The following is a 25,265-nucleotide window of genomic DNA, read 5'->3' on the forward strand; positions in this document are numbered from 1 at the left end:
ATGCAAACTCTGTGTTTCATCGTCAATAGGAAGGTCCAAGGGAAACAGTAAACCTGAAGTGAAGCATCGGAATCTAAAACTGGACTCACTGGAGAAGTTCAAATCATAGAAAGTTAGAGTGTCAGTCCTCCTATACTTAAGTCGGCATTGTGCCTTTTGAATTTAATTCTGATGCAATTTCTGTGTTTCATCGTCAATAAGAAGGTCAAAGGGATACAGTAAACCTGAAGTGAAGCATCGGAATCTAAAACTGAACTCACATGAGAGGTTCAAAACAAAGAAAGTGAGAGTGTCAGTCCTCTTTTGCTTAAGTCGGCATTGTGCGTTTTGAATTTAATTCCGATGCAATTTCTGTGTTTCATCGTCAATAAGAAGGTCGAAGGGATACAGTAAACCTGAAGTGAAGCATCGGAATCTAAAACTGGACTCACAGGAGAGGTGCAAATCATAGAAAGTTAGAGTGTCAGTATTCTTGTACTTAAGACGGCATTGTGCCTTTTGAATTTAATTTCGATGCAATTTCTGTGTTTCATCGTCAATAAGAAGGTGCAAGGTATACTGGAAACCTGAAGTGAAGCATCGGAATTTAAATCTGACCTCACAGGAGAGGTTCGAATCATAGAAAGTGAGAGTGTCAGTCCTCTTGTACTTAAGTCGCCATTGTGCCTTTTGTATTAAATTCGGATGCAATTTCTGTTTTCATCGTCCATAATAAGGTCCAAGGGATACAGTAAACCTGAAGTAAAGCATCGGAATCTAAAACTGGACTCACAGGAGAGGTTCAAATCATAGAAAGTTAGAGTGTCAGTCCTCTTGTACTTAAATCGGCATTGTGCCTTTTGTATTAAATCCGGATGCAAACTCTGTGTTTCATCGTCAATAAGAAGGTCAAAGGGATACAGTAAACCTGAAGTGAAGCATCGGAATCTAAAACTGGACCCACATGAGAGTTTCAAAACAAAGAAAGTGAGAGTGTCAGTCCTCTTTTGCTTAAGTCGGCATTGTGCGTTTTGAATTTAATTCCGATGCAATTTCTATGTTTCATCGTCAATAAGAAGGTCCAAGCGATACAGTAAACCTGAAGTGAAGCATCGGAATCTAAAACAGGACTCACAGGAGAGGTGCAAATCATAGAAAGTTAGAGTGTCAGTATTATTGTACTTAAGACGGCATTATGCGTTTTGAATTTAATTCCGATGCAATTTCTGTGTTTCATCGTCAATAAGAAGGTGCAAGGTATACAGTAAACCTGAAGTGAAGCATCGGAATCTAAAACTGGACTCACATGAGAGGTTCAAAACAAAGAAAGTGAGAGTGTCAGTCCTCTTTTGCTTAAGTCGGCATTGTGCGTTTTGAATTTAATTCTGATGCAATTTCTGTATTTCATCGTCAATAATAAAGTCCAAGGGATACAGTAAACCTGAAGTGAAGCATCGGAATCTAAAACTGGACTAACAAGGGAGGCTCAAATCATAGAAAGTGAGAGTGTCAGTCCTCTTGTACTTAAGTCGCCATTGTGCCTTTTGTATTAAATTCGGATCCAAACTCTGTGTTTCATCGTCAATAAGAAGGTCCAAGGGAAACAGTAAACCTGAAGTGAAGCATCGGAATCTAAAACTGGACTCACTGGAGAAGTTCAAATCATAGAAAGTTCGAGTATCAGTCCTCTTGTACTTAAGTCGGCATTGTGCCTTTTGAATTTAATTCTGATGCAAATTCTGTGTTTCATCGTCAATAAGAAGGTCAAAGGGATACAGTAAACCTGAAGTGAAGCATCGGAATCTAAAACTGGACTCACAGGAGAGGTTCAAAACAAAGAAAGTCAGAGTGTCAGTCCTCTTTTGCTTAAGTCGGCATTGTGCGTTTTGAATTTAATTCCGGTGCAATTTCTGTGTTTCATCGTCAATAAGAAGGTACAAGGGATACAGTAAACCTGAAGTGAAGCATCGGAGTCTAAAACTGGACTCACAGGAGTGGTGCAAATCATAGAAAGTTAGAGTGTCGGTATTCTTGTACTTAAGTCGGCATTGTGCCCCTTTGAATTTAATTCCGATGCTATTTCTGTGTTTCATTGTCAATAAAAAGGTCCAAGGGATACAGTAGACCTGAAGTGAAGCACCGGAATCTAGAACTGGACTCACAGGAGATGTTCAAATCATAGAAAGTGAGAGTGTCAGTCCTCTTGTACTTAAGCCGCCATTGTGCCGTTTGTATTAAATTCGGATGCAATTTCTGTTTTCATCGTCAATAAGAAGGTCCAAGGGATACAGTAAACCTGAAGTAAAGCATCGGAATCTAAAACTGGACTCACAGGAGAGGTTCAAATCATAGAAAGTAAGAGTGTGAGTCCTCTTGTAATTAAGTCGGCATTGTGCCTTTTGTATTAATTTCGGATGCAAACTCTGTGTTTCATCGTCAATAAGAAGGTCCAAGGGAAACAGTGAACTTGAAGTGAAGCATCGGATTCTAAAACTGGAGTCACTGGAGAAGTTCAAATCATAGAAAGTTAGAGTGTCAATCCTCTTGTACTTAAGTCGGCATTGTGCCTTTTGAATTTAATTCTGATGCAATTTCTGTGTTTCATCGTCAATCAGAAGGTCCAAGGGATACAGTAAACCTGAAGGGAAGCATCGGAATCTAAAACTGGACTCACAGGAGAGGTTCAAACCAAAGAAAGTGAGAGTGTCAGGCCTCTTTTGCTTAAGTCGGCATTGTGCATTTTGAATTTAATTCCGATGCATTATCTGTGTTTCATCGTCAATTTGAAGGTCCAAGGGATACAGTAGACCTGAAGTGAAGCATCGGAATCTAAATCTGACCTCACAGGAGAGGTTCGAATCATAGAAAGTGAGAGTGTCATTCCTCTTGTACTTAAGTCTTCATTGTGCCATTTGTATTAAATTCGGATGCAATTTCTGTGTTTCATCGTCAATAAGAAGGTCCAAGGGATACAGTAAACCTGAAGTGAAGCATCGGAATCTAAAACTGGACTCACAGGAAAGGTTGAAATCATAGAAAGTTAGAGTGTCAGTCCTCTTGTAATTAAGTCGGCATTGTGCCTTTTGTATTAAATTCGGATGCAAACTCTGTGTTTCATCGTCAATAAGAAGGTCCAAGGGAAACAGTAAACCTGAAGTGAAGCATCGTAATCTAAAACTGGACTCACAGGAGAGGTTCAAAACAAAGAAAGTCAGAGTGTCAGTCCTCTTTTGCTTAAGTCGGCATTGTGCGTTTTGAATTTAATTCCGGTGCAATTTCTGTGTTTCATCGTCAATAAGAAGGTCCAAGGGATACAGTAAACCTGAAGTGAAGCATCGGAATCCAAAACTGGACTCACAGGAGTGGTGCAAATCATAGAAAGTTAGAGTGTCAGTATTCTTGTACTTAAGTCGGCATTGTGCCCCTTTGAATTTAATTCCGATGCTATTTCTGTGTTTCATTGTCAAAAAAATGGTCCAAGGGATACAGTAAACCTGAAGTGAAGCACCGGAATCTAGAACTGGACTCACAGGAGATGTTCAAATCATAGAAAGTGAGAGTGTCAGTCCTCTTGTACTTAAGCCGCCATTGTGCCTTTTGTATTAAATTCGGATGCAATTTCTGTCTTCATCGTCAATAAGAAGGTCAAAGGGATACAGTAAACCTGAAGTGAAGCATCGGAATCTAAAACTGGACTCACAGGAGAGGTTCAAAACAAAGAAAGTGAGAGTGTCAGGCCTCTTTTGCTTAAGTCGGCATTGTGCGTTTTGAATTCAATTCCGATGCAATTTCTGTGTATCATCGTCAATAAGAAGGTCCAAGGGATACAGTAAAGCTGAAGTGAAGCATCGGAATCTAAATCTGACCTCACAGGAGAGGTTCGAATCATAGAAAGTGAGAGTGTTAGTCCTCTTGTACTTAAGTCGGCATTGTGCCATTTGTATTAAACTCGGATGCAATTTCTGTGTTTCATCGTCAATAAGAAGGTCCAAGTGATACAGTAAACCTGAGGTGAAGCATCGGAATCTAAAACTGGACTCACAGGAGAGGTTCAAATCATAGAAAATTAGTGTGTCAGTACTCTTGTACTTAAATCGGCATTGTGCCTCTTGTATTATATTCGGATGCAATTTCTGTGTTTCATCGTCAATAAGAATGTCCAAGGGATACGGTAAACCTTAAGTGAAGCATCGGAATCTAAAACTGGACTCACAGGATAGGTTCAAATCATAGAAAGTGAGAGTGTCAGTCCCCTTGTACTTAAGTCGCCATGGTGCCTTTTGTATTAAATTCGGATGCAATTTCTGTGTCTCATCGTCAATAAGAAGGTCCAAGGTATACAGTAAACCTGAAGTGAAGCATCGGAATCTAAAACTGGACTCACAGGAGAGGTTCAAATCATAGAAAGTAAGAGTGTGAGTCGTCTTGTAATTAAGTCGGCATTGTGCCTTTTGTATTAACGTCGGATGCAAACACTGTGTTTCATCGTCAATAAGAAGGTCCAAGGGAAACAGTGAACTTGAAGTGAAGCATCGGAATCTAAAACTGGAGTCACTGGAGAAGTTCAAATCATAGAAAGTTAGAGTGTCAATCCTGTTGTACTTAAGTCGGCATTGTGCCTTTTGAATTTAATTCTGATGCAATTTCTGTGTTTCATCGTCAATCAGAAGGTCCAAGGTATACAGTAAACCTGAAGTGAAGCATCGGAATCTAAAACTGGACTCACAGGAGAGGTTCAAAACAAAGAAAGTGAGAGTGTCAGGCCTCTTTTGCTTAAGTCGGCATTGTGCGTTTTGAATTTAATTGCGATGCAAATTCTGTGTTTCATCGTCAATAAGAAGGTCCAAGGGATACAGTAGACCTGAAGTGAAGCATCGGAATCTAAATGTGACCTCACAGGAGAGGTTCGAATCATAGAAAGTGAGAGTGTCATTCCTCTTGTACTTAAGTCTTCATTGTGCCATTTGTATTAAATTCGGATGCAATTTCTGTGTTTCATCGTCAATAAGAAGGTCCAAGGGATACAGTAAACCTGAAGTGAAGCATCGGAATCTAAAACTGGACTCACAGGAAAGGTTGAAATCATAGAAAGTTAGAGTGTCAGTCCTCTTGTAATTAAGTCGGCATTGTGCCTTTTGTATTAAATTCGGATGCAAACTCTGTGTTTCATCGTCAATAAGAAGGTCCAAGGGAAACAGTAGACCTGAAGTGAAGCATCGGAATCTAAAACTGGACTCACTGGAGAAGTTCAAATCATAGAAAGTTAGAGTGTCAGTCCTCTTGTACTTAAGTCGTCATTGTGCCTTTTGAATTTAATTCTGATGCAATTTCTGTGTTTCATCGTCAATAAGAAGGTCAAAGGGATACAGTAAACCTGAAGTGAAGCATCGGAATCTAAAACTGACCTCACATGAGAGGTTCAAAACAAAGAAAGTGAGAGTGTTAGTCCTCTTTTGCTTAAGTCGGCATTGTGCGTTTTGAATTTAATTCCGATGCAATATATGTGTTTCATCGTCAATAAGAAGGTCCAAGGGATACAGTAAACCTGAAGTGAAGCATCGGAATCTAAAACTGGACTCACAGGAGAGGTGCAAATCATAGAAAGTTAGAGTGTCAGTATTCTTGTACTTAAGACGGCATTGTGCCTTTTGAATTTAATTTCGATGCAATTTCGGTGTTTCATCGTCAATAAGAAGGTGGAAGTTATACTGGAAACCTAAAGTGTAGCATCGGAATTTAAATCTGACCTCACAGGAGAGGTTCGAATCATAGAAAGTGAGAGTGTCAGTCCTCTTGTACTTAAGTCGCCATTGTGCCTTTTGTATTAAATTCGGATGCAATTTCTGTTTTCATCGTCCATAATAAGGTCCAAGGGATACAGTAAACCTGAAGAAAGCATCGGAATCTAAATCTGGACTCACAGGAGAGGTTCAAATCATAGAAAGTTAGAGTGTCAGTCCTCTTGTACTTAAATCGGCATTGTGCCTTTTGTATTAAATCCGGATGCAAACTCTGTGTTTCATCGTCAATAAGAAGGTCCAAGGGATACAGTAAACCTGAAGTGAAGCATCGGAATCTAAAACTGGACTCACAGGAGAGGTTCAAATCATAAAAATTAGAGTGACAGTCCTCTTGTACTTAAGTCGGCATTGTGCCTTTTGAATTTAATTCCGATGCTACTTCTGTGTTTGATTGTCAATAAAAAGGTCCAAGGGATACAGTAAACCTGAAGTGAAGCATCGGAAACTAAAACTGGACTCACAGGAGTGGTGCAAATCATAGAAAGTGAGAGTGTCAGTCCTCTTGTACTTAAGCCGCCATTGTGCCTTTTGTATTAAATTCGGATGCAATTTCTGTTTTCATCGTCAATAAGAAGGTCCAAGGGATACAGTAAACCTGAAGTAAAGCATCGGAATCTAAAACTGGACTCACAGGAGAGGTTCAAATCATAGAAAGTTAGAGTGTCAGTCCTCTTGTACTTAAGTCGCCATTGTGCCTTTTGTATTAAATCCGGATGCAAACTCTGTGTTTCATCGTCAATAAGAAGGTCAAAGGGATACAGTAAACCTGAAGTGAAGCATCGGAATCTAAAACTGGACTCACAGGAGAGGTTCAAAACAAAGAAAGTGAGAGTGTCAGGCCTCTTTTGCTTAAGTCGGCATTGTGCGTTTTGAATTCAATTCCGATGCAATTTCTGTGTATCATCGTCAATAAGAAGGTCCAAGGGATACAGTAAACCTGAAGTGAAGCATCGGAATCTAAATCTGACCTCACAGGAGAGGTTCGAATCATAGAAAGTGAGAGTGTCAGTCCTCTTGTACTTAAGTCGGCATTGTGCCATTTGTATTAAATTCGGATGCAATTTCTGTGTTTCATCGTCAATAAGAAGGTCCAAGGGATACAGTAAACCTGAAGTGAAGCATCGGAATCTAAAACTGGACTCACAGGAGAGGTTCAAATCATAGAAAGTTAATGTGTCAGTCCTCTTGTACTTAAATCGGCATTGTGCCATTTGTATTATATTCGGATGCAATTTCTGTGTTTCATCGTCAATAAGAAGGTCCAAGGGATACAGTAAACCTGAAGTGAAGCATCGGAATCTAAAACTGGACTCACAGGATATGTTCAAATCATAGAAAGTGAGAGTGTCAGTCCCCTTGTACTTAAGTCGCCATTGTGCCTTTTGTATTAAATTCGGATGCAATTTCTGTGTTTCATCGTCAATAAGAAGGTCCAAGGGATACAGTAAACCTGAAGTGAAGCATCGGAATCTAAAACTGGACTCACAGGAGAGGTTCAAATCATAGAAAGTAAGAGTGTGAGTCGTCTTGTAATTAAGTCGGCATTGTGCCTTTTGTATTAAATTCTGATGCAATTTCTGTGTTTCATCGTCAATAAGAAGGTCCAAGGGATACAGTAAACCTGAAGGGAAGCATCGGAATCTAAAACTGGACTCACTGGAGAGGTTCAAACCAAAGAAAGTGAGAGAGTCAGGCCTCTTTTGCTTAAGTCGGCATTGTGCGTTTTGAATTTAATTCCGATGCATTATCTGTGTTTCATCGTCAATTTGAAGGTCCAAGGGATACAGTAGACCTGAAGTGAAGCATCGGAATCTAAATCTGACCTCACAGGAGAGGTTCGAATCATAGAAAGTGAGAGTGTCATTCCTCTTGTACTTAAGTCTTCATTGTGCCATTTGTATTAAATTCGGATGCAATATCTGTGTTTCATCGTCAATAAGAAGGTCCAAGGGATACAGTAAACCTGAAGTGAAGCATCGGAATCTAAAACTGGACTCACAGGAAAGGTTGAAATCATAGAAAGTTAGAGTGTCAGTCCTCTTGTAATTAAGTCGGCATTGTGCCTTTTGTATTAAATTCGGATGCAAACTCTGTGTTTCATCGTCAATAAGAAGGTCCAAGGGAAACAGTAAACCTGAAGTGAAGCATCGGAATCTAAAACTGGACTCACAGGAGAGGTTCAAAACAAAGAAAGTCAGAGTGTCAGTCCTCTTTTGCTTAAGTCGGCATTGTGCGTTTTGAATTTAATTCCGGTGCAATTTCTGTGTTTCATCGTCAATAAGAAGGTCCAAGGGATACAGTAAACCTGAAGTGAAGCATCGGAATCCAAAACTGGACTCACAGGAGAGGTGCAAATCATAGAAAGTTAGAGTGTCAGTATTCTTGTACTTAAGACGGCATTGTGCCTTTTGAATTTAATTTCGATGCAATTTCGGTGTTTCATCGTCAATAAGAAGGTGGAAGTTATACTGGAAACCTAAAGTGTAGCATCGGAATTTAAATCTGACCTCACAGGAGAGGTTCGAATCATAGAAAGTGAGAGTGTCAGTCCTCTTGTACTTAAGTCGCCATTGTGCCTTTTGTATTAAATTCGGATGCAATTTCTGTTTTCATCGTCCATAATAAGGTCCAAGGGATACAGTAAACCTGAAGAAAGCATCGGAATCTAAATCTGGACTCACAGGAGAGGTTCAAATCATAGAAAGTTAGAGTGTCAGTCCTCTTGTACTTAAATCGGCATTGTGCCTTTTGTATTAAATCCGGATGCAAACTCTGTGTTTCATCGTCAATAAGAAGGTCCAAGGGATACAGTAAACCTGAAGTGAAGCATCGGAATCTAAAACTGGACTCACAGGAGAGGTTCAAATCATAAAAATTAGAGTGACAGTCCTCTTGTACTTAAGTCGGCATTGTGCCTTTTGAATTTAATTCCGATGCTACTTCTGTGTTTGATTGTCAATAAAAAGGTCCAAGGGATACAGTAAACCTGAAGTGAAGCATCGGAAACTAAAACTGGACTCACAGGAGTGGTGCAAATCATAGAAAGTGAGAGTGTCAGTCCTCTTGTACTTAAGCCGCCATTGTGCCTTTTGTATTAAATTCGGATGCAATTTCTGTTTTCATCGTCAATAAGAAGGTCCAAGGGATACAGTAAACCTGAAGTAAAGCATCGGAATCTAAAACTGGACTCACAGGAGAGGTTCAAATCATAGAAAGTTAGAGTGTCAGTCCTCTTGTACTTAAGTCGCCATTGTGCCTTTTGTATTAAATCCGGATGCAAACTCTGTGTTTCATCGTCAATAAGAAGGTCAAAGGGATACAGTAAACCTGAAGTGAAGCATCGGAATCTAAAACTGGACTCACAGGAGAGGTTCAAAACAAAGAAAGTGAGAGTGTCAGGCCTCTTTTGCTTAAGTCGGCATTGTGCGTTTTGAATTCAATTCCGATGCAATTTCTGTGTATCATCGTCAATAAGAAGGTCCAAGGGATACAGTAAACCTGAAGTGAAGCATCGGAATCTAAATCTGACCTCACAGGAGAGGTTCGAATCATAGAAAGTGAGAGTGTCAGTCCTCTTGTACTTAAGTCGGCATTGTGCCATTTGTATTAAATTCGGATGCAATTTCTGTGTTTCATCGTCAATAAGAAGGTCCAAGGGATACAGTAAACCTGAAGTGAAGCATCGGAATCTAAAACTGGACTCACAGGAGAGGTTCAAATCATAGAAAGTTAATGTGTCAGTCCTCTTGTACTTAAATCGGCATTGTGCCATTTGTATTATATTCGGATGCAATTTCTGTGTTTCATCGTCAATAAGAAGGTCCAAGGGATACAGTAAACCTGAAGTGAAGCATCGGAATCTAAAACTGGACTCACAGGATATGTTCAAATCATAGAAAGTGAGAGTGTCAGTCCCCTTGTACTTAAGTCGCCATTGTGCCTTTTGTATTAAATTCGGATGCAATTTCTGTGTTTCATCGTCAATAAGAAGGTCCAAGGGATACAGTAAACCTGAAGTGAAGCATCGGAATCTAAAACTGGACTCACAGGAGAGGTTCAAATCATAGAAAGTAAGAGTGTGAGTCGTCTTGTAATTAAGTCGGCATTGTGCCTTTTGTATTAAATTCTGATGCAATTTCTGTGTTTCATCGTCAATAAGAAGGTCCAAGGGATACAGTAAACCTGAAGGGAAGCATCGGAATCTAAAACTGGACTCACTGGAGAGGTTCAAACCAAAGAAAGTGAGAGAGTCAGGCCTCTTTTGCTTAAGTCGGCATTGTGCGTTTTGAATTTAATTCCGATGCATTATCTGTGTTTCATCGTCAATTTGAAGGTCCAAGGGATACAGTAGACCTGAAGTGAAGCATCGGAATCTAAATCTGACCTCACAGGAGAGGTTCGAATCATAGAAAGTGAGAGTGTCATTCCTCTTGTACTTAAGTCTTCATTGTGCCATTTGTATTAAATTCGGATGCAATATCTGTGTTTCATCGTCAATAAGAAGGTCCAAGGGATACAGTAAACCTGAAGTGAAGCATCGGAATCTAAAACTGGACTCACAGGAAAGGTTGAAATCATAGAAAGTTAGAGTGTCAGTCCTCTTGTAATTAAGTCGGCATTGTGCCTTTTGTATTAAATTCGGATGCAAACTCTGTGTTTCATCGTCAATAAGAAGGTCCAAGGGAAACAGTAAACCTGAAGTGAAGCATCGGAATCTAAAACTGGACTCACAGGAGAGGTTCAAAACAAAGAAAGTCAGAGTGTCAGTCCTCTTTTGCTTAAGTCGGCATTGTGCGTTTTGAATTTAATTCCGGTGCAATTTCTGTGTTTCATCGTCAATAAGAAGGTCCAAGGGATACAGTAAACCTGAAGTGAAGCATCGGAATCCAAAACTGGACTCACAGGAGTGGTGCAAATCATAGAAAGTTAGAGTGTCAGTATTCTTGTACTTAAGTCGGCATTGTGCCCCTTTGAATTTAATTCCGATGCTATTTCTGTGTTTCATTGTCAAAAAAAAGGTCCAAGGGATACAGTAAACCTGAAGTGAAGCACCGGAATCTAGAACTGGACTCACAGGAGATGTTCAAATCATAGAAAGTGAGAGTGTCAGTCCTCTTGTACTTAAGCCGCCATTGTGCCTTTTGTATTAAATTCGGATGCAATTTCTGTCCTCATCGTCAATAAGAAGGTCCAAGGGATACAGTAAACCTGAAGTAAAGCATCGGAATCTAAAACTGGACTCACAGGAGAAGTTCAAATCATAGAAAGTTAGAGTGTCAGTCCTCTTGTACTTAAGTCGCCATTGTGCCTTTTGTATTAAATCCGGATGCAAACTCTGTGTTTCATCGTCAATAAGAAGGTCAAAGGGATACAGTAAACCTGAAGTGAAGCATCGGAATCTAAAACTGGACTCACAGGAGAGGTTCAAAACAAAGAAAGTGAGAGTGTCAGGCCTCTTTTGCTTAAGTCGGCATTGTGCGTTTTGAATTCAATTCCGATGCAATTTCTGTGTATCATCGTCAATAAGAAGGTCCAAGGGATACAGTAAACCTGAAGTGAAGCATCGGAATCTAAATCTGACCTCACAGGAGAGGTTCGAATCATAGAAAGTGAGAGTGTTAGTCCTCTTGTACTTAAGTCGGCATTGTGCCATTTGTATTAAACTCGGATGCAATTTCTGTGTTTCATCGTCAATAAGAAGGTCCAAGTGATACAGTAAACCTGAGGTGAAGCATCGGAATCTAAAACTGGACTCACAGGAGAGGTTCAAATCATAGAAAATTAGTGTGTCAGTACTCTTGTACTTAAATCGGCATTGTGCCATTTGTATTATATTCGGATGCAATTTCTGTGTTTCATCGTCAATAAGAAGGTCCAAGGGATATAGTAAACCTTAAGTGAAGCATCGGAATCTAAAACTGGACTCACAGGATAGGTTCAAATCATAGAAAGTGAGAGTGTCAGTCCCCTTGTGCTTAAGTCGCCATTGTGCCTTTTGTATTAAATTCGGATGCAATTTCTGTGTCTCATCGTCAATAAGAAGGTCCAAGGTATACAGTAAACCAGAAGTGAAGCATCGGAATCTAAAACTGGACTCACAGGAGAGGTTCAAATCATAGAAAGTAAGAGTGTGAGTCGTCTTGTAATTAAGTCGGCATTGTGCCTTTTGTATTAACGTCGGATGCAAACACTGTGTTTCATCGTCAATAAGAAGGTCCAAGGGAAACAGTGAACTTGAAGTGAAGCATCGGAATCTAAAACTGGAGTCACTGGAGAAGTTCAAATCATAGAAAGTTAGAGTGTCAATCCTCTTGTACTTAAGTCGGCATTGTGCCTTTTGAATTTAATTCTGATGCAATTTCTGTGTTTCATCGTCAATCAGAAGGTCCAAGGGATACAGTAAACCTGAAGTGAAGCATCGGAATCTAAAACTGGACTCACAGGAGGGGTTCAAAACAAAGAAAGTGAGAGTGTCAGGCCTCTTTTGCTTAAGTCGGCATTGTGCGTTTTGAATTTAATTGCGATGCAAATTCTGTGTTTCATCGTCAATAAGAAGGTCCAAGGGATACAGTAGACCTGAAGTGAAGCATCGGAATCTAAATCTGACCTCACAGGAGAGGTTCGAATCATAGAAAGTGAGAGTGTCGTTCCTCTTGTACTTAAGTCTTCATTGTGCCATTTGTATTAAATTCGGATGCAATTTCTGTGTTTCATCGTCAATAAGAAGGTCCAAGGGATACAGTAAACCTGAAGTGAAGCATCGGAATCTAAAACTGGACTCACAGGAAAGGTTGAAATCATAGAAAGTTAGAGTGTCAGTCCTCTTGTAATTAAGTCGGCATTGTGCCTTTTGTATTAAATTCGGATGCAAACTCTGTGTTTCATCGTCAATAAGAAGGTCCAAGGGAAACAGTAAACCTGAAGTGAAGCATCGGAATCTAAAACTGGACTCACTGGAGAAGTTCAAATCATAGAAAGTTAGAGTGTCAGTCCTCTTGTACTTAAGTCGTCATTGTGCCTTTTGAATTTAATTCTGATGCAATTTCTGTGTTTCATCGTCAATAAGAAGGTCAAAGGGATACAGTAAACCTGAAGTGAAGCATCGGAATCTAAAACTGACCTCACATGAGAGGTTCAAAACAAAGAAAGTGAGAGTGTTAGTCCTCTTTTGCTTAAGTCGGCATTGTGCGTTTTGAATTTAATTCCGATGCAATATATGTGTTTCATCGTCAATAAGAAGGTCCAAGGGATACAGTAAACCTGAAGTGAAGCATCGGAATCTAAAACTGGACTCACAGGAGAGGTGCAAATCATAGAAAGTTAGAGTGTCAGTATTCTTGTACTTAAGACGGCATTGTGCCTTTTGAATTTAATTTCGATGCAATTTCGGTGTTTCATCGTCAATAAGAAGGTGGAAGGTATACTGGAAACCTAAAGTGTAGCATCGGAATTTAAATCTGACCTCACAGGAGAGGTTCGAATCATAGAAAGTGAGAGTGTCAGTCCTCTTGTACTTAAGTCGCCATTGTGCCTTTTGTATTAAATTCGGATGCAATTTCTGTTTTCATCGTCCATAATAAGTTCCAAGGGATACAGTAAACCTGAAGAAAGCATCGGAATCTAAAACTGGACTCACAGGAGAGGTTCAAATCATAGAAAGTTAGAGTGTCAGTCCTCTTGTACTTAAATCGGCATTGTGCCTTTTGTATTAAATCCGGATGCAAACTCTGTGTTTCATTGTCAATAAGAAGGTCCAAGGGATACAGTAAACCTGAAGTGAAGCATCGGAATCTAAAACTGGACTCACGGGAGAGGTTCAAATCATAAAAAGTTAGAGTGACAGTCCTCTTGTACTTAAGTCGGCATTGTGCCTTTTGAATTTAATTCCGATGCTACTTCTGTGTTTCATTGTCAATAAAAAGGTCCAAGGGATACAGTAAACCTGAAGTGAAGCATCGGAATCTAAAACTGGACTCACAGGAGTGGTGCAAATCATAGAAAGTGAGAGTGTCAGTCCTCTTGTACTTAAGCCGCCATTGTGCCTTTTGTACTAAATTCGGATGCAATTTCTGTTTTCATCGTCAATAAGAAGGTCCAAGGGATACAGTAAACCTGAAGTAAAGCATCGGAATCTAAAACTGGACTCACAGGAGAGGTTCAAATCATAGAAAGTTTGAGTGTCAGTCCTCTTGTACTTAAGTCGCCATTGTGCCTTTTGTATTAAATCCGGATGCAAACTCTGTGTTTCATCGTCAATAAGAAGGTCAAAGGGATACAGTAAACCTGAAGTGAAGCATCGGAATCTAAAACTGGACTCACAGGAGAGGTTCATAACAAAGAAAGTGAGAGTGTCAGGCCTCTTTTGCTTAAGTCGGCATTGTGCGTTTTGAATTCAATTCCGATGCAATTTCTGTGTATCATCGTCAATAAGAAGGTCCAAGGGATACAGTAAACCTGAAGTGAAGCATCGGAATCTAAATCTGACCTCACAGGAGAGGTTCGAATCATAGAAAGTGAGAGTGTCAGTCCTCTTGTACTTAAGTCGGCATTGTGCCATTTGTATTAAATTCGGATGCAATTTCTGTGTTTCATCGTCAATAAGAAGGTCCAAGGGATACAGTAAACCTGAATTGAAGCATCGGAATCTAAAACTGGACTCACAGGAGAGGTTCAAATCATAGAAAGTTAGTGTGTCAGTCCTCTTGTACTTAAATCGGCATTGTGCCATTTGTATTATATTCGGATGCAATTTCTGTGTTTCATCGTCAATAAGAAGGTCTAAGGGATACAGTAAACCTGAAGTGAAGCATCGGAATCTAAAACTGGACTCACAGGATAGGTTCAAATCATAGAAAGTGAGAGTGTCAGTCCCCTTGTACTTAAGTCGCCATTGTGCATTTTGTATTAAATTCGGATGCAATTTCTGTGTTTCATCGTCAATAAGAAGGTCCAAGGGATACAGTAAACCTGAAGTGAAGCATCGGAATCTAAAACTGGACTCACAGGAGAGGTTCAAATCATAGAAAGTAAGAGTGTGAGTCGTCTTGTAATTAAGTCGGCATTGTGCCTTTTGTATTAAATTCTGATGCAAACTCTGTGTTTCATCGTCAAAAAGAAGGTCCAAGGGAAACAGTGATCTTGAAGTGAAGCATCGGAATCTAAAACTGGAGTCACTGGAGAAGTTCAAATCATAGAAAGTTAGAGTGTCAATCCTCTTGTACTTAAGTCGGCATTGTGGCTTTTGAATTTAATTCTGATGCAATTTCTGTGTTTCATCGTCAATCAGAAGGTCCAAGGGATACAGTAAACCTGAAGTGAAGCATCGGAATCTAAAACTGGACTCACAGGAGAGGTTCAAAACAAAGAAAGTGAGAGTGTCAGGCCTCTTTTGCTTAAGTCGGCATTGTGCGTTTTGAATTTAATTCCGATGCAATTTCTTTGTTTCATCGTCAATAAGAAGGTCCAAGGGATACAGTAGACCTGAAGTGAAGCATCGGAATCTAAATCTGACCGCACAGGAGAGGTTCGAATCATAGAAAGTGAGAGTGTCATTCCTCTTGTACTTAAGTCTTCATTGTGCCATTTGTATTACATTCGGATGCAATTTCTGTGTTTCATCGTCAATAAGAAGGTCCAAGGGATACAGTAAACCTGAAGTGACGCATCGGAATCTAAAACTGGACTCACAGGAAAGGTTGAAATCATAGACAGTTAGAGTGTCAGTCCTCTTGTAATTAAGTCGGCATTGTGCCTGTTGTATTAAATTCGGATGCAAACTCTGTGTTTCATCGTCAATAAGAAGGTCCAAGGGAAACAGTAAACCTGAAGTGAAGCATCGGAATCTAAAACTGGACTCACTGGAGAAGTTCAAATCATAGAAAGCTAGAGTGTCAGTCCTCTTGTACTTAAGTCGTCATTGTGCCTTTTGAATTTAATTCTGATGCAATTTCTGTGTTTCATCGTCAATAAGAAGGTCAAAGGGATACAGTAAACCTGAAGTGAAGCATCGGAATCTAAAACTGAACTCACATGAGAGGTTCAAAACAAAGAAAGTGAGAGTGTCAGTCCTCTTTTGCTTCAGTCGGCATTGTGCGTTTTGAATTTAATTCCGATGCAATTTCTGTGTTTCATCGTCAATAAGAAGGTCCAAGGGATACAGTAAACCTGAAGTGAAGCATCGGAATCTAAAACTGGACTCACAGGAGAGGTGCAAATCATAGAAAGTTAGAGTGTCAGTATTCTTGTACTTAAGACGGCATTGTGCCTTTTGAATTTAATTTCGATGCAATTTCTGTGTTTCATCGTCAATAAGAAGGTGCAAGGTATACTGGAAACCTGAAGTGAAGCATCGGAATTTAAATCTGACCTCACAGGAGAGGTTCGAATCATAGAAAGTGAGAGTGTCAGTCCTCTTGTACTTAAGTCGCCATTGTGCCTTTTGTATTAAATTCGGATGCAATTTTTGTTTTCATCGTCAATAAGAAGGTCCAAGGGATACAGTAAACCTGAAGTAAAGCATCGGAATCTAAAACTGGACTCACAGGAGAGGTTCAAATTATAGAAAGTTAGAGTGTCAGTCCTCTTGTACTTAAGTCACCATTGTGCCTTTTGTATTAAATCCGGATGCAAACTCTGTGTTTCATCGTCAATAAGAAGGTCAAAGGGATACAGTAAGCCTGAAGTGAAGCATCGGAATCTAAAACTGGACTCACAGGAGTGGTTCAAAACAAAGAAAGTGAGAGTGTCAGGCCTCTTTTGCTTAAGTCGGCATTGTGCGTTTTGAATTGAATTCCGATGCAATTTCTGTGTATCATCGTCAATAAGAAGGTCCAAGGGATACAGTAAACCTGAAGTGAAGCATCGGAATCTAAATCTGACCTCACAGGAGAGGTTCGAATCATAGAAAGTGAGAGTGTCAGTACTCTTGTACTTAAGTCGGCATTGTGCCATTTGTATTAAATTCGGATGCAATTTCTGTGTTTCATCGTCAATAAGAAGGTCCAAGGGATACAGTAAACCTGAAGTGAAGCATCGGAATCTAAAACTGGACTCACAGGAGAGGTTCAAATCATAGAAAGTTAGTGTTTCAGTCCTCTTGTACTTAAATCGGCATTGTGCCATTTGTATTAAATTCGGATGCAATTTCTGTGTTTCATCGTCAATAAGAAGGTCCAAGGGATACAGTAAACCTGAAGTGAAGCATCGGAATCTAAAACTGGACTCACAGGATAGGTTCAAATCATAGAAAGTGAGAGTGTCAGTCCCCTTGTACTTAAGTCGCCATTGTGCCTTTTGTATTAAATTCGGATGCAATTTCTGTGTTTCATCGTCAATAAGAAGGTCCAAGGGATACAGTAAACCTGAAGTGAAGCACCGGAATCTAAAACTGGACTCACAGGAGAGGTTCAAATCATAGAAAGTAAGAGTGTGAGTCGTCTTGTAATTAAGTCGGCATTGTGCCTTTTGTATTAAAGTCGGATGCAAACTCTGTGTTTCATCGTCAATAAGAAGGTCCAAGGGAAACAGTGAACTTGAAGTGAAGCATCGGAATCTAAAACTGGAGTCACTGGCGAAGTTCAAATCATAGAAAGTTAGAGTGTCAATCCTTTTGTACTTAAGTCGGCATTGTGCCTTTTGAATTTAATTCTGATGCAATTTCTGTGTTTCATCGTCAATCAGAAGGTCCAAGGGATACGGTAAACCTGAAGTGAAGCATCGGAATCTAAAACTGGACTCACAGGAGAGGTTCAAAACAAAGAAAGTGAGAGTGTCAGGCCTCTTTTGCTTAAGTCGGCATTGTGCGTTTTGAATTTAATTCCGATGCAAATTCTGTGTTTCATCGTCAATAAGAAGGTCCAAGGGATACAGTAGACCTGAAGTGAAGCATCGGAATCTAAATCTGACCTCAAAGGAGAGGTTCGAATCATAGAAAGTGAGAGTGTCATTCCTCTTGTACTTAAGTCTTCATTGTGCCATTTGTATTAAATTCGGATGCAATTTCTGTGTTTCATCGTCAATAAGAAGGTCCAACGGATACAGTAAACCTGAAGTGAAGCATCGGAATCCAAAACTGGACTCACAGGAAAGGTTGAAATCATAGAAAGTTAGAGTGTCAGTCCTCTTGTAATTAAGTCGGCATTGTGCCTTTTGTATTAAATTCGGATGCAAACTCTGTGTTTCATCGTCAATAAGAAGGTCCAAGGGAAACAGTAAACCTGAAGTGAAGCATCGGAATCTAAAACTGGACTCACTGGAGAAGTTCAAATCATAGAAAGTTAGAGTGTCAGTCCTCTTGTACTTAAGTCGTCATTGTGCCTTTTGAATTTAATTCTGATGCAATTTCTGTGTTTCATCGTCAATAAGAAGGTCAAAGGGATACAGTAAACCTGAAGTGAAGCATCGGAATCTAAAACTGAACTCACATGAGAGGTTCAAAACAAAGAAAGTGAGAGTGTCAGTCCTCTTTGGCTTAAGTCGGCATTGTGCGTGTTGAATTTAATTCCGATGCAATTTCTGTGTTTCATCGTCAATAAGAAGGTCCAAGGGATACAGTAAACCTGAAGTGAAGCATCGGAATCTAAAACTGGACTCACAGGAGAGGTGCAAATCATAGAAAGTTAGAGTGTCAGTATTCTTGTACTTAAGACGGCATTGTGCCTTTTGAATTTAATTTCGATGCAATTTCTGTGTTTCATCGTCAATAAGAAGGTGCAAGGTATACTGGAAACCTGAAGTGAAGCATCGGAATTTAAATCTGACCTCACAGGAGAGGTTCGAATCATAGAAAGTGAGAGTGTCAGTCCCCTTTTACTTAAATCGGCATTGTGCTTTTGTATTAAATCCGGATGCAAACTCTGTGTTTCATCGTCAATAAGAAGGTCCAACGGATACAGTAAACCTGAAGTGAAGCATAGGAATCTAAAACTGGACTCACAGGAGAGGTTCAAATCATAAAAAGTTAGAGTGACAGTCCTCTTGTACTTAAGTCGGCATTGTGCCTTTTGAATTTAATTCCGATGCTACTTCTGTGTTTCATTGTCAATAAAAAGGTCCAAGGGATACAGTAAACCTGAAGTGAAGCATCGGAATCTAAAACTGGACTCACAGGAGTGGTGCAAATCATAGAAAGTTAGAGTGTCAGTATTCTTGTACTTAAGTCGGCATTGTGCCCCTTTGAATTTAATTCCGATGCTATTTCTGTGTTTCATTGTCAATAAAAAGGTCCAAGGGATACAGTAAACCTGAAGTGAAGCACCGGAATCTAGAACTGGACTCACAGGAGATGTTCAAATCATAGAAAGTGAGAGTGTCAGTCCTCTTGTACTTAAGCCGCCATTGTGCCTTTTGTATTAAATTCGGATGCAATTTCTGTTTTCATCGTCAATAAGAAGGTCCAAGGGATACAGTAAACCTGAAGTAAAGCATCGGAATCTAAAACTGAACTCACAGGAGAGGTTCAAATCATAGATATTTAGAGTGTCAGTCCTCTTGTACTTAAGTCGCCATTGTGCCTTTTGAATTAAATCCGGATGCAAACTCTGTGTTTCATCGTCAATAAGAAGGTCAAAGGGATACAGTAAACCTGAAGTGAAGCATCGGAATCTAAAACTGGACTCACAGGAGAGGTTCAAAACAAAGAAAGTGAGAGTGTCAGGCCTCTTTTGCTTAAGTCGGCATTGTGCGTTTTGAATTCAATTCCGATGCAATTTCTGTGTATCATCGTCAATAAGAAGGTCCAAGGGATACAGTCAACCTGAAGTGAAGCATCGGAATCTACATCTGACCTCACAGGAGAGGTTCGAATCATAGAAAGTGAGAGTGTCAGTCCTCTTGTACTTAAGTCGGCGTTGTGCCATTTGTATTAAATTCGGATGCAATTTCTGTGTTTCATCGTCAATAAGAAGGTCCAAGGGATACAGTAAACATGAAGTGAAGCATCGGAATCTAAAACTGGACTCACAGGAGAGGTTCAAATCATAGAAAGTTAGTGTGTCAGTCCTCTTGTACTTAAATCGGCATTGTGCCATTTGTATTATATTCGGATGCAATTTCTGTGTTTCATCGTCAATAAGAAGGTCCAAGGGATACAGTAAACCTGAAGTGAAGCATCGGAATCTAAAACTGGACTCACAGGATAGGTTCAAATCATAGAAAGTGAGTGTGTCAGTCCCCTTGTACTTAAGTCGCCATTGTGCCTTTTGTATTAAATTCGGATGCAATTTCTGTGTTTCATCGTCAATAAGAACGTGCAAGGGATACAGTAAACCTGAAGTGAAGCATCGGAATCTAAAACTGGACTCACAGGAGAGGTTCAAAGCAAAGAAAGTGAGAGTGTCAGGCCTCTTTTGCTTGAGTCGGAATTGTGCGTTTTGAATTTAATTCCGATGCAAATTCTGTGTTTCATCGTCAATAAGAAGGTCCAAGGGATACAGTAGACCTGAAGTGAAGCATCGGAATCTAAATCTGACCTCACAGGAGAGGTTCGAATCATAGAAAGTGAGAGTGTCATTCCTCTTGTACTTAAGTCTTCATTGTGCCATTTGTATTACATTCGGATGCAATTTCTGTGTTTCATCGTCAATAAGAAGGTCCAAGGGATACAGTAAACCTGAAGTGAAGCATCGGAATCTAAAACTGGACTCACAGGAGAGGTGCAAATCATAGAAAGTTTGAGTGTCAGTATTCTTGTACTTAAGACGGCATTGTGCCTTTTGAATTTAATTTCGATGCAATTTCTGTGTTTCATCGTCAATAAGAAGGTGCAAGGTATACTGGAAACCTGAAGGGAAGCATCGGAATTTAAATCTGACCTCACAGGAGAGGTTCGAATCATAGAAAGTGAGAGTGTCAGTCCTCTTGTACTTAAGTCGCCATTGTGCCTTTTGTATTAAATTCGGATGCAATTTCTGTTTTCATCGTCCATAATAAGGTCCAAGGGATACAGTAAACCTGAAGTAAACCATCGGAATCTAAAACTGGACTCACAGGAGAGGTTCAAATCATAGAAAGTTAGAGTGTCAGTCCTCTTGTACTTAAATCGGCATTGTGCCTTTTGTATTAAATCCGGATGCAAACTCTGTGTTTCATCGTCAATAAGAAGGTCCAAGGGATACAGTAAACCTGAAGTGAAGCATCGGAATCTAAAACTGGACTCACAGGAGTGGTGCAAATCATAGAAAGTTAGTGTGTCAGTATTCTTGTACTTAAGTCGGCATTTTGCCCCTTTGAATTTAATTCCGATGCTATTTCTGTGTTTCATTGTCAATAAAAAGGTCCAAGGGATACAGTAAACCTGAAGTGAAGCACCGGAATCTAGAACTGGACTCGCAGGAGATGTTCAAGTCATAGAAAGTGAGATTGTCAGTCCTCTTGTACTTAAGCCGCCATTGTGCCTTTTGTATTAAATTCGGATGCAATTTCTGTTTTCATCGTCAATAAGAAGGTCCAAGGGATACAGTAAACCAGAAGTAAAGCATCGGAATCTAAAACTGGACTCACAGGAGAGGTTCAAATCATAGAAAGTTAGAGTGTCAGTCCTCTTGTACTTAAGTCGCCATTGTGCCTTTTGTATTAAATCCGGATGCAAACTCTGTGTTTCATCGTCAATACGAAGGTCAAAGGGATACAGTAAACCTGAAGTGAAGCATCGGAATCTAAAACTGGACTCACAGGAGAGGTTCAAAACAAAGAAAGTGAGAGTGTCAGACCTCTTTTGCTTAAGTCGGCATTGTGCGTTTTGAATTCAATTCCGATGCCATTTCTGTGTATCATCGTCAATAAGAAGGTCCAAGGGATACAGTAAACCTGAAGTGAAGCATCGGAATCTATAACTGGACTCACAGGAGAGGTTCAAATCATAGAAAGTTAGTGTGTCAGTCCTCTTGTACTTAAATCGGCATTGTGCCATTTGTATTAAATTCGGATGTAATTTCTGTGTTTCATCGTCAATAAGAAGGTCCAAGGGATACCGTAAACCTGAAGTGAAGCATCGGAATCTAAAACTGGACTCACAGGATAGGTTCAAATCATAGAAAGTGAGAGTGTCAGTCCCCTTGTACTTAAGTCGCCATTGTGCCTTTTGTATTAAATTCGGATGCAATTTCTGTGTTTCATCGTCAATAAGAAGGTCCAAGGGATACAGTAAACCTGAAGTGAAGCACCGGAATCTAGAACTGGACTCACAGGAGAGGTTCAAATCATAGAAAGTAAGAGTGTGAGTCGTCTTGTAATTAAGTCGGCATTGTGCCTTTTGTATTAAATTCGGATGCAAACTCTGTGTTTCATCGTCAATAAGAAGGTCCAAGGGAATCAGTGAACTTGAAGTGAAGCATCGGAATCTAAAACTTGAGTCACTGGCGAAGTTCAAATCATAGAAAGTTAGAGTGTCAATCCTCTTGTACTTAAGTCGGCATTGTGCCTTTTGAATTTAATTCTGATGCAATTTCTGTGTTTCATCGTCAATCAGAAGGTCCAAGGGATACAGTAAACCTGAAGTGAAGCATCGGAATCTAAAATTGGACTCACAGGAGAGGTTCATAACAAAGAAAGTGAGAGTGACAGTCCTCTTGTACTTAAGTCGGCATTGTGCCTTTTGAATTAAATTCCGATGCTACTTCTGTGTTTCATTGTCAATAAAAAGGTCCAAGGGATACAGTAAACCTGAAGTGAAGCATCGGAATCTATAACTGGACTCACAGGAGTGGTGCAAAACATAGAAAGTTAGAGTGTCAGTCCTCTTGTACTTAAGCCGCCATTGTGCCTTTTGTATTAAATTCGGATGCAATTTCTGTTTTCATCGTCAATAAGAAGGTCCAAGGGATACAGTAAACCTGAAGTAAAGCATCGGAATCTAAAACTGGACTCACAGGAGAGGTTCAAATCATAGAAAGTTAGAGTGTCAGTCCTCTTGTACTTAAGTCGCCATTGTGCCTTTTGTATTAAATCCGGATGCAAACTCTGTGTTTCATCGTCAATAAGAAGGTCAAAGGGATACAGTAAACCTGAAGTGAAGCATCGGAATCTAAAACTGGACTCACAGGAGAGGTTCAAAGCAAAGAAAGTGAGAGTGTCAGGCCTCTTTTGCTTAAGTCGGCATTGTGCGTTTTGAATTCAATTCCGATGCAATTTCTGTGTATCATCGTCAATAAGAAGGTCCAAGGGATACAGTAAACCTGAAGTGAAGCATCGGAATCTAAATCTGACCTCACAGGAGAGGTTCGAATCATAGAAAGTGAGAGTGTCAGTCCTCTTGTACTTAAGTCGGCATTGTGCCATTTGTATTAAATTCGGATGCAATTTCTGTGTTTCATCGTCAATAAGAAGGTCCAAGGGATACAGTGAACCTGAAGTGAAGCATCGGAAACTAAAACTGGACTCACAGGAGAGGTTCAAATCGTAGAAAGTTAGTGTGTCAGTCCTCTTGTACTTAAATCGGCATTGTGCCATTTGTATTAAATTCGGATGCAATTTCTGTGTTTCATCGTCAATAAGAAGGTCCAAGGGATACAGTAAACCTGAAGTGAAGCATCGGAATCTAAAACTGGACTCACAGGATAGGTTCAAATCATAGAAAGTGAGAGTGTCAGTCCCCTTGTACTTAAGTCGCCATTGTGCCTTTTGTATTAAATTCGGATGCAATTTCTGTGTTTCATCGTCAATAAGAAGGTCCAAGGGATACAGTAAACCTGAAGTGAAGCACCGGAATCTAAAACTGGACTCACAGGAGAGGTTCAAATCATAGAAAGTAAGAGTGTGAGTCGTCTTGTAATTAAGTCGGCATTGTGCCTTTTGTATTAAATTCGGATGCAAACTCTGTGTTTCATCGTCAATTAGAAGGTCCAAGGGAAACAGTGAACTTGAAGTGAAGCATCGGAACTAAAACTGGAGTCACTGGCGAAGTTCAAATCATAGAAAGTTAGAGTGTCAATCCTCTTGTACTTAAGTCGGCATTGTGCCTTTTGAATTTAATTCTGATGCAATTTCTGTGTTTCATCGTCAATCAGAAGGTCCAAGGGATACAGTAAACCTGAAGTGAAGCATCGGAATCTAAAACTGGACTCACAGGAGAGGTTCAAAACAAAGAAAGTGAGAGTGTCAGCCCTCTTTTGCTTAAGTCGGCATTGTGCGTTTTGAATTTAATTCCGATGCAAATTCTGTGTTTCATCGTTAATAAGAAGGTCCAAGGGATACAGTTGACCTGAAGTGAAGCATCGGAATCTAAATCTGACCTCACAGGAGAGATTCGAATCATAGAAAGTGAGAGTGTCATTCCTCTTGTACTTAAGTCTTCATTGTGCCATTTGTATTAAATTCGGATGCCATTTCTGTGTTTCATCGTCAATAAGAAGGTCAAAGGGATACAGTAAACCTGAAGTGAAGCATCGGAATCTAAAACTAGACTCACAGGAAAGGTTGAAATCATAGAAAGTTAGAGTGTCAGTCCTCTTGTAATTAAGTCGGCATTGTGCCTTTTGTATTAAATTCGGATGCAAACTCTGTGTTTCATCGTCAATAAGAAGGTCCAAGGGAAACAGTAAACCTGAAGTGAAGCATCGGAATCTAAAACTGGACTCACTGGAGAAGTTCAAATCATAGAAAGTTAGAGTGTCAGTCCTCTTGTACTTAAGTCGTCATTGTGCCTTTTGAATTTAATTCTGATGCAATTTCTGTGTTTCATCGTCAATAAGAAGGTCAAAGGGATACAGTAAACCTGAAGGGAAGCATCGGAATCTAAAACTTAACTCACATGAGAGGTTCAAAACAAAGAAAGTGAGAGTGTCAGTCCTCTTTTTCTTAAGTCGGCATTGTGCGTTTTGAATTTAATTCCGATGCAATTTCTGTGTTTCATCGTCAATAAGAAGGTCCAAGGGATACAGTAAACCTGAAGTGAAGCATCGGAATCTAAAACTGGACTCACAGGAGAGGTGCAAATCATAGAAAGTTAGAGTGTCAGTATTCTTGTACTTAAGACGGCATTGTGCCTTTTGAATTTAATTTCGATGCAATTTCTGTGTTTCATCGTCAATAAGAAGGTGCAAGGTATACTGGAAACCTGAAGTAAAGCATCGGAATTTAAATCTGACCTCACAGGAGAGGTTCGAATCATAGAAAGTGAGAGTGTCAGTCCTCTTGTACTTAAGTCGGCATTGTGCCATTTGTATTAAATTCGGATGCAATTTCTGTTTTCATCGTCCATAATAAGGTCCAAGGGATACAGTAAACCTGAAGTAAAACATCGGAATCTAAAACTGGACTCACAGGAGAGGTTCAAATCATAGAAAGTTAGAGTGTCAGTCCTCTTGTACTTAAATCGGCATTGTGCCTTTTGTATTAAATCCGGATGCAAACTCTGTGTTTCATCGTCAATAAGAAGGTCCAAGGGATACAGTAAACCTGAAGTGAAGCATCGGAATATAAACTGGACTCACAGGAGAGGTTCAAATCATAAAAAGTTAGAGTGACAGTCATCTTGTACTTAAGTCGGCA

The sequence above is a fragment of the Schistocerca serialis genome, chromosome 9 (assembly GCF_023864345.2).
Source record: "Schistocerca serialis cubense isolate TAMUIC-IGC-003099 chromosome 9, iqSchSeri2.2, whole genome shotgun sequence".
In the NCBI taxonomy this organism is placed as follows: Eukaryota; Metazoa; Arthropoda; class Insecta; order Orthoptera; family Acrididae; genus Schistocerca; species Schistocerca serialis.